We start from the raw sequence: 7,422 nt of genomic DNA, 5'->3' as shown, positions 1-7,422 counted from the left end.
ATCTTATCCACAATGCTGTAATACTTTCAATAAACCTGGGACATGCCAAAAAAAAAAAAGAAAGAAAGAAGAGAGAGAGAAAGCACAAAGTATTTTAACTGAGCAAAGCATAGAAGATAAAATGACTATATAATAGATTGAATTTTGCCCCCTCAAAACATGAGTTATAAAACCTAACCTCTATGCTAGCAGTTACAATCCCATTTGGACATGATTTATATTTGTTATGTTAATTAGTCAAGATTAGTGTAGGGTGTGTCTTGAGTCAATCTCATTTCAGATATAGAAATACCCACTGTTGTTAAGAGTCCAATGAGTAACTAATTATGTCACCAGGGCTCCTATGTGACATGAAGCAAGAAAGCAAACGAAGTTGAAGACAGAGCTGGGAAGATATTTGCCTAGTCACATACAGTTTACTCAGAAGAAGCTCAGAAGAGACAAAGCTCTTCATGCCGCGGTAGGGTGTCTCTACCTAGAGATCTAAGCACCCCGGTGGTCCGATGGCTCAAGCTGCTAACCAAAAGCTCAGCATTCCCGTAGTAGAGCGGGTGCCCGGATTTTGGACTTCAAGTCTCCTTCCTAATCTTTGAGCACATACATTACTGTATGCTCAATCCGCCCACTGTGGTATGTCTGTGGTGATACTGGTGTTGCAACACTAGCTAATTAAGACAGTGTCAAACAACATTTTTGGAGTGCCAGCAGTATGCAGATGTTTTTTTTAAATACATTAACATTTTAGTACATTCCCCACCAGAGTGCTTATTCTCAAAATAACACCACTGGTATTCAAGACTGCTGTAACACAGCCCCACTTTGTTTTACCAGCATTGCCTCTCAGTGTTACCGCATATCTTTGAGTTGATTCTGATTCACAGTGACCCCATATAACCAGGTACACCTGGCCCCTGGGGTTTCCTAGGCTGAAATTATAGGAACAGATAGCCAGGTCTTTTCATCACCTGATTGATGAATTTGAAATGCTGAGCTTTTGGTTAACAGCTTGAGCCATCGCACCATTGTTTCTCTTATATCTCTCACTAGAGATACCAGACTCAGTAGCTAAGTTGGACTAAACCATTCCCCACCCCAGCCTTCCACACAAACGCCTTGCACAGTACCTTTAAACCAAAACCAAACACAAAATGATGCTGTCTCATAGAGACCCTTTAGGACAAGACAGAACTGCCCCCTGTGAGTCTCTTTATAGGTATAGAAAGCCCCATCTTTCTCCTGTGGAGTGGCTGGTGGTTCTGAACCACTGACCTTGTGGTTAGCAGCCCAATGGGTAACCCGGTAACCCACTATGCCACCAGGGCTCCTTTAAAGAGCCCAGACTATTTCATCTACCTGATATGTACTTTTCTCATGTCTTCCTGTTTTCTACTTCTTCTTTTTTTTAATTTCTACTTCTTATAGCACCCAGCTTTCACAATGCAGTCCAAATACTTCTTTGTGAAGCCTTTCTGTGTTTTCCCCACTTAAATAAAATCTCTCAACTGTTTGGCTTCTGCACAATAAGGGTCAGCATGAATCCAATGCCCCAAATGTGGCAATTGACCCACTCCTCATATTCCCACGTCTTCATCCTCATTGCCAGCTACTCACGACACTCTCTCCCTCTGGCCTAGCCATCCTGAGTGTGATCAGAACTCTCATGTTAAAAGAACATCATCTGCAGGTTGGGGCAAATATGCACACACCAGCTTCAGGCTGGGGCATCCACATGACTCCATAACCTTCTGAACCATCAATTTGGGACTGGATTCCAAGGATCTGAGTTTGGGAGCCCACAGATACCTTACTTTCTGTCCTGCTGGTTTCTAATATGCCTTTGGACTTGATAATTTACTGGATTGATTACAGAATATACTTAATGGAACCCTTGGTGGCACCATGGGTTTAAGCACTGGGCAACTAACCCCAAGGCTAATGGTTCAAACCCTCCAGCTGCTCCATGGAAGCTCTTATAAAGAGGTACCGTCTCTGAAACAAGAAGGAGCAGTTCTGCCTGGTAAGGTGGTTGTGCGTCAGAATCAACTTGATGGCAGTGGGTTTGGTTTTGGTATTATCATACTTAGGACTACAGATTTATTGGCGCATACATGAATATGTGCAGAGTGAGGTCTGGGAGGGTTTCTGATGCACCACCCTCCCACCAGAAGAGATGCTCCGATCCTGAGACGCAGGGCTTATATTGGTCAGTTCTGCCAGATATTGACCAGTCATGCTTCTTGAGATTGCTTCATATCAGCCTCCATATGAGTCTTTTCTGATCTGTCCAACCCCCACTTGCCAGCCAAGATTCTCAGTTGTGGTCTGGAAGTCCCAGACCAAGGTATTCTAATTGCTCCACATGGAGTGAAGGACAAAAGCCACCAATCCAGTGATAAAACTGGGCCCATTACCCTACAGCAGCAGTTCTCAACCTGTGGGTCCCAACCCCTTTGGGGGTCAAATGACCCTTTCACAGGGTTGCTCAATTCATAACAGTAGCAAAATTACAGTTCTAAAGTAGCAACAAAAATAATTTGATGGTTGGCGGTCACCACAATATGAGGAACTGTTTGAAAGGGTCACAGCATGAGGAAGGTTGAGAACCACTGGCGTACAGCTCCTTTCAGACTGTCTTATCTTGTCCTCCGTGCTCCAGTATCTCCCCACAACCGAATTATAATCAGGGACTTTTGAGTTGTCAGCACTGTTCACCAGAGGCCCATGGATTTTGTAAATTCCTATATTTATTTATACATATTTTCCCTCCTAACATTGTCTTATTTTTAATTGAGAAAACTGCTTTTTTTTAAGATGTTACTTCTTAATGCTCCCCCCATCCCCACTATCATGATGCCAGTTCTACCCTACAAATCTGGCTAGACTAGAGCATGTACACTGGTACAGATAAGAGCTCTCGACACACAGAAACCAGGACAGATAACACCTCAGAAACAGTAATGGGAGTAGCAAGACCATGAGGGTATGGGGAAGGTGTGGGGAAAAGGGAGAACTGATTGCAATGATCGACATATAACACCATCCCCACCCCCAACATGGGATGAACAACAGAAATGTGGGTGATATGAGACAGCAGTCGTTGTAAGATATGAAAATTATAATAATTTATAATTTATCAAGGGATAATGAGGGTGGGAGGGGGGAAGGGAGGGAAAAGAGGAGCTGATACCAAGGGCTCAAGTAGAAAGAAAATGTTTTGAAAATGATGATGGCAACATATGTACAAATATGATTGACTCAGTGGATGGATGTATGGATTGTGATAGAGCTGTAAATGCCCCCAATAAAATGATTTATTTTTTTTTAAAAATATTATTTTGTCCAAATATGGGCAAGTCCTAGTAAGAAGTCAAATAGTAGGTGAAAGTGGAGAGTGGTATTGGAAAAAGCAAATTCTCTGGCTAGGAGTAGGGACAAGAATGACTTTAGGTAAAGAATAGCTTTTAGGGATTGGAACAGAGAATGGAATGGTTGATTTGAACATAAAAGATGGTGCCTTACAACCAAGGGAAGTGAAAAAAAGAAGCAAGAGAGAGAATGGTATGTGTGAAATCAAGATACAAATATTAAGGAAATAGAAGAGAGGATTTAAAGCTTATGTCTCAGAAGAAATATCCCTAACCTTTGATTGTCTTTGGAAGATTCTTCACCATGCACATCAGATCACAGGCAAATGATATCAAGTCGATTCTGACTTACAGTCACCCTGTAGAACAGGGCAGAATTGCCCTGTGGGTTTCCAAGACTGTACCTGTTTGTAAGAGCAGAAAGCTTCCGTCTTCTCCCGTGGAGTGGCTTGTGTTTTCAAAATGCTGGCATTGTGGTTATCAACCCAGAAGGTAACCACTGTGCCACCATGGCTCCTTGCAGGCAAGAAACGGAAGTACAAAATAACACAAAGTAAATGTACTCTTCTCACAAGCTCCCTACCCGGAAACAGTAATGGCTCAGGGGCCAATGAGTCTAATAAACATTTCTTTGAAATTGTTTCTGTTCTTAGCCAAATGCTCTCTGCAGCTGCTTTCTCCAGAATCCTCTATGTTCTGTTTTGTCATTTAACTGTATGCTTTCCCCTCCTGGGTCTCCACACACCCACATATTTCAGATCCCTGGTTGGTTTGTCTGTTGCCTTGGTCCTCTGCTCTGTTTCTCTATTTCTGTAAGCTTGATTATGGCATCTTATCACATGTGCAGTTCCTCCTTTGACTGTCACAGTGTTACTTATCTGCGTCTCTGCCTTTTCCTTTTGTCTTTTTTTTTTTTTTCTGTGACTGTTTCTCTCCAAAAGCTGGCTTCCTAGGATAGTGTCGTCCCCATAGTAACCCATCTCTGGGAAAAACTAAGTGGAAGGAGAGGGATAAGAGAACCTAGACTGTTCAGTAGGAGGTGGTCTTTTAGATTGAGTCCTGAAAGAGGGTACAGAAAAAAACCATGCAGACAGATGCCAGTCAGTTTACATAAAGCCCCAGGCAGTGGTTCTCAACCTTCCTAATGCCGAGAGCCTTTCATACAGTTCCTCATGTGGTGACCCCCATCCACAAAATTATTTTAATTGTTACTTCTTAACTGTAATTTTGCTACTGTTATGAATTGGGCGAGCCCTGTGAAAAGGTCGTTCGACCTCCAAAAGGGGTTTTGACCCACAGGTGGAGAACCGCTGCACTAAGGAAACACAAATTGGAGCCTAAATCTGTTTTCTACTAGCAAAACTCAGGTGGCAAATCTCTTTTGTTTTATACCAATCAGCCATCTGTTTTCCCTTCTCCTGTGAATCAGTTAAATTATTCTTTGCATCAAGGTTCCAAGTCTTCATGATTCTTTTAAAAATATAAATTCTGATGCAATGCGCCTTTAAAAAGATTTATGGTAGAAAGAAAATGATGATGGGAACATATGTACAAATGTACACTGGATGAATGTATGTATTGTGATGAGATGTAAGAAGCCCCAATAAAGTATTTAACTTAAAAATATGTAAATTCACATTAGAACTTTGAGGTCATTCTTTTGATATATTATTGATTTTTACTAGGAATAGTTTAGGACATTATAATTCAAGAGGTACATGAAGGACACGGGAATAGTTTTATACAAACAACAAACAAAACTATACAAATCATTAGGAACAGAATACAAGTTAAAATTTTACCAAGCTTTAAGGATTACAGGTTTGTGTATTACAGCTCAATTAAAAGAAAATCAAAATTCTCACAACTGGACCAATGGGCAACATCATGATAAAGAGAGAAAAGTTTGAAGTTGTGAAGGATTTCATCTTACTTGGGTCCACAAGCAACGCTCATGGAAGCAGCAGTCAAAAGATCAGAGGACACATTGCATTGGGTAAGTCTGCTGCTCAAGACATCTTTCAACTGTTGAAAAGCAAGGATGTCCCTTTGAAGGGTAAGTTGTGCCTGGTGCAAGCCATAGCCTCATAGTGCATATGAAAGTCAGATACTGAATGAGGAGACCAAAGAAAAATGCACGTGTTTGAACTATGGTATTGGCAAAAAATACAGAAAATACCATAGACTGACAAAGGAACAAACAAATCTGTCGTGGAAGAAGTACAGATAGAATGCTCCTTTGAGGCAAGAATGACAACACTTCATCTCACATACTTTAGATCAGTGGTTCTCAACCTTCCTAATGCCGTGACTCTTTCATACAGTGCATGTTCATGTTGTGATGACCCCCCAACCATAAAATTATTTTTGTTGCTACTTCATAACTGCAATTTTGGTACTATTATGAATCCCATGACCCCTGTGAAAGGGTCATTCTGCCCCCCAAAGCTTCGCTACCCACAGGTTGAGAACCAGTGCTTTAGATGATATCAGGAGAGATCATTCCCTGGAAAAAGACATCATCCCTGGTAAAGTGGAGTGACAGCAAAAAAGAGGAAGGCCCTGGACCAGATGGAGTGGCACAGTGGCTGCAAAAATGGGCTCAAGCAAGAACAATTGTGAGGATGACGCAGGACCAACCAGTGTTCTGTTGCACATTGGGTCTCAATGATTCAGAACCAACTCGATGGTACCTAACAACAGCAACATAAATTCACTTAAGCTGAGAACATTTTCTACCGGTTTTGCTAGATGTATGTCATGCCTCAATAATTTTAAAAAGGCCTGAAGAAAAAGAAGAAAAAAAATTACCTTCAACTCTTAACAACAATAGAAAACAAGTTCTGTTTCATTTTATTGAAATGCTTCTGTTCTAACATGAAAGAGGGAAGCTAAGATATGGTTCAGTCTGTAATTTGACCGTCTGATGTGTATGTAGATTCTAGAGGTTATCCGCTCATTCAGAGTGGGTGACCAAATGTCTTGGTTTCTAGACTTGAGCAACCAGTGACAGTAAAGGGAAGTGGAAACCCTGTGTCACTGGTTCGGGAAGAGGGCAAGGTTTACGTGAACATTGCAACAAATTTATGTTGGTGTTCCTTCCTTTTCACTGCTCACTGCCTGGACTTCACAGATTTCTCATTGTCTGCTTACACATCTCTGTCAGTCGCCTACTCTCCCACTTTGTCTCTTTAACTCCAGTAACCTGTGCGCTGACATTTTCTTTTATGAGTCTCATCCAAGAGTTGACACTTGGTTCCCCTGCCCAGGAATCTACAGCTGCATTCTTAAGCGTTTCATCTGTGTTTGCAACTTCACCTGTGACCCTCCCATTCCCTTTAAGGCATACCTTTAGGAAATTCTCCCAGTTTCAGTTTTTGCCCATGCTGCTTTTGGACTCAGCAGCTATTTTGGATGTAGAGTGCTTCATTCTAACTCAGCCTTCCTTGGGAAAAAGAAAGAAATGCATTTATCTCCTAGGAAATGTTAGTCAGCTGACCATGGTGGTCTGTGCATCGAAGATGAGAGTGAAAAATAAACTAAAATGAGAGTAAGGGCTCAGAAATGTTGCTTGCAGATGGAAGGAGAGCAGTATGTCTTTCTTTTTAAACTGAATCTCTCCATTTCTACCTCCTCAGGCTTTAGTTTTTTGATGTTATTAGGAAACATTTGCCAGTCTTTGAAACAAGTGAATGCATGAGAATAAAACTGTGACTGATCTGCAAGCCTCCAGCGTGTCTGGGTCTGGAGTGACCCTGTGCATTCCTACAGTGCTTGCAAGAACAGTGTTGAAACGGTTTGAGGCCTTGTTCTGAACCCTCTCCAGAGCAAGGTTATAGACATTTCAGAGAAACGGAAAAAAAAAAAAAAAAGTAATTTTATGGGTGGGTCACCACATCATGAGCAAAAAAAAAACTGTGACTGAGTAAAATGACAGGATGGATGACTTGGCGGAAGGGGGCGTTTAAGATTTTTAGAAGCCATAACCAAGGTGCTGAGAGAACTTTCTAAGAAAATGCAAATTGTCATTCTTGAATTGGAAGGTTGTTGGTTTCAG

The 7,422-nt window shown here is 41.4% G+C and overlaps 1 non-coding gene across 1 annotated transcript; it reads left to right on the top strand.

Moving 5' to 3' along the window:
- Positions 1–7,084: 7,084 nt before the first annotated feature.
- LOC142452208 (small nucleolar RNA SNORA9) lies at positions 7,085–7,219 on the top strand. Its single transcript, XR_012785237.1, has one exon. It is a non-coding gene; the product is annotated as a small nucleolar RNA SNORA9 (small nucleolar RNA).
- The last annotated feature ends 203 nt before the right edge of the window (positions 7,220–7,422 follow it).

The sequence above is a fragment of the Tenrec ecaudatus genome, chromosome 6, assembly GCF_050624435.1.
Source record: "Tenrec ecaudatus isolate mTenEca1 chromosome 6, mTenEca1.hap1, whole genome shotgun sequence".
In the NCBI taxonomy this organism is placed as follows: Eukaryota; Metazoa; Chordata; class Mammalia; order Afrosoricida; family Tenrecidae; genus Tenrec; species Tenrec ecaudatus.
Note: the sequence above shows the minus strand (reverse complement) of the source record. Positions and strands in the feature narration are given on the sequence as shown.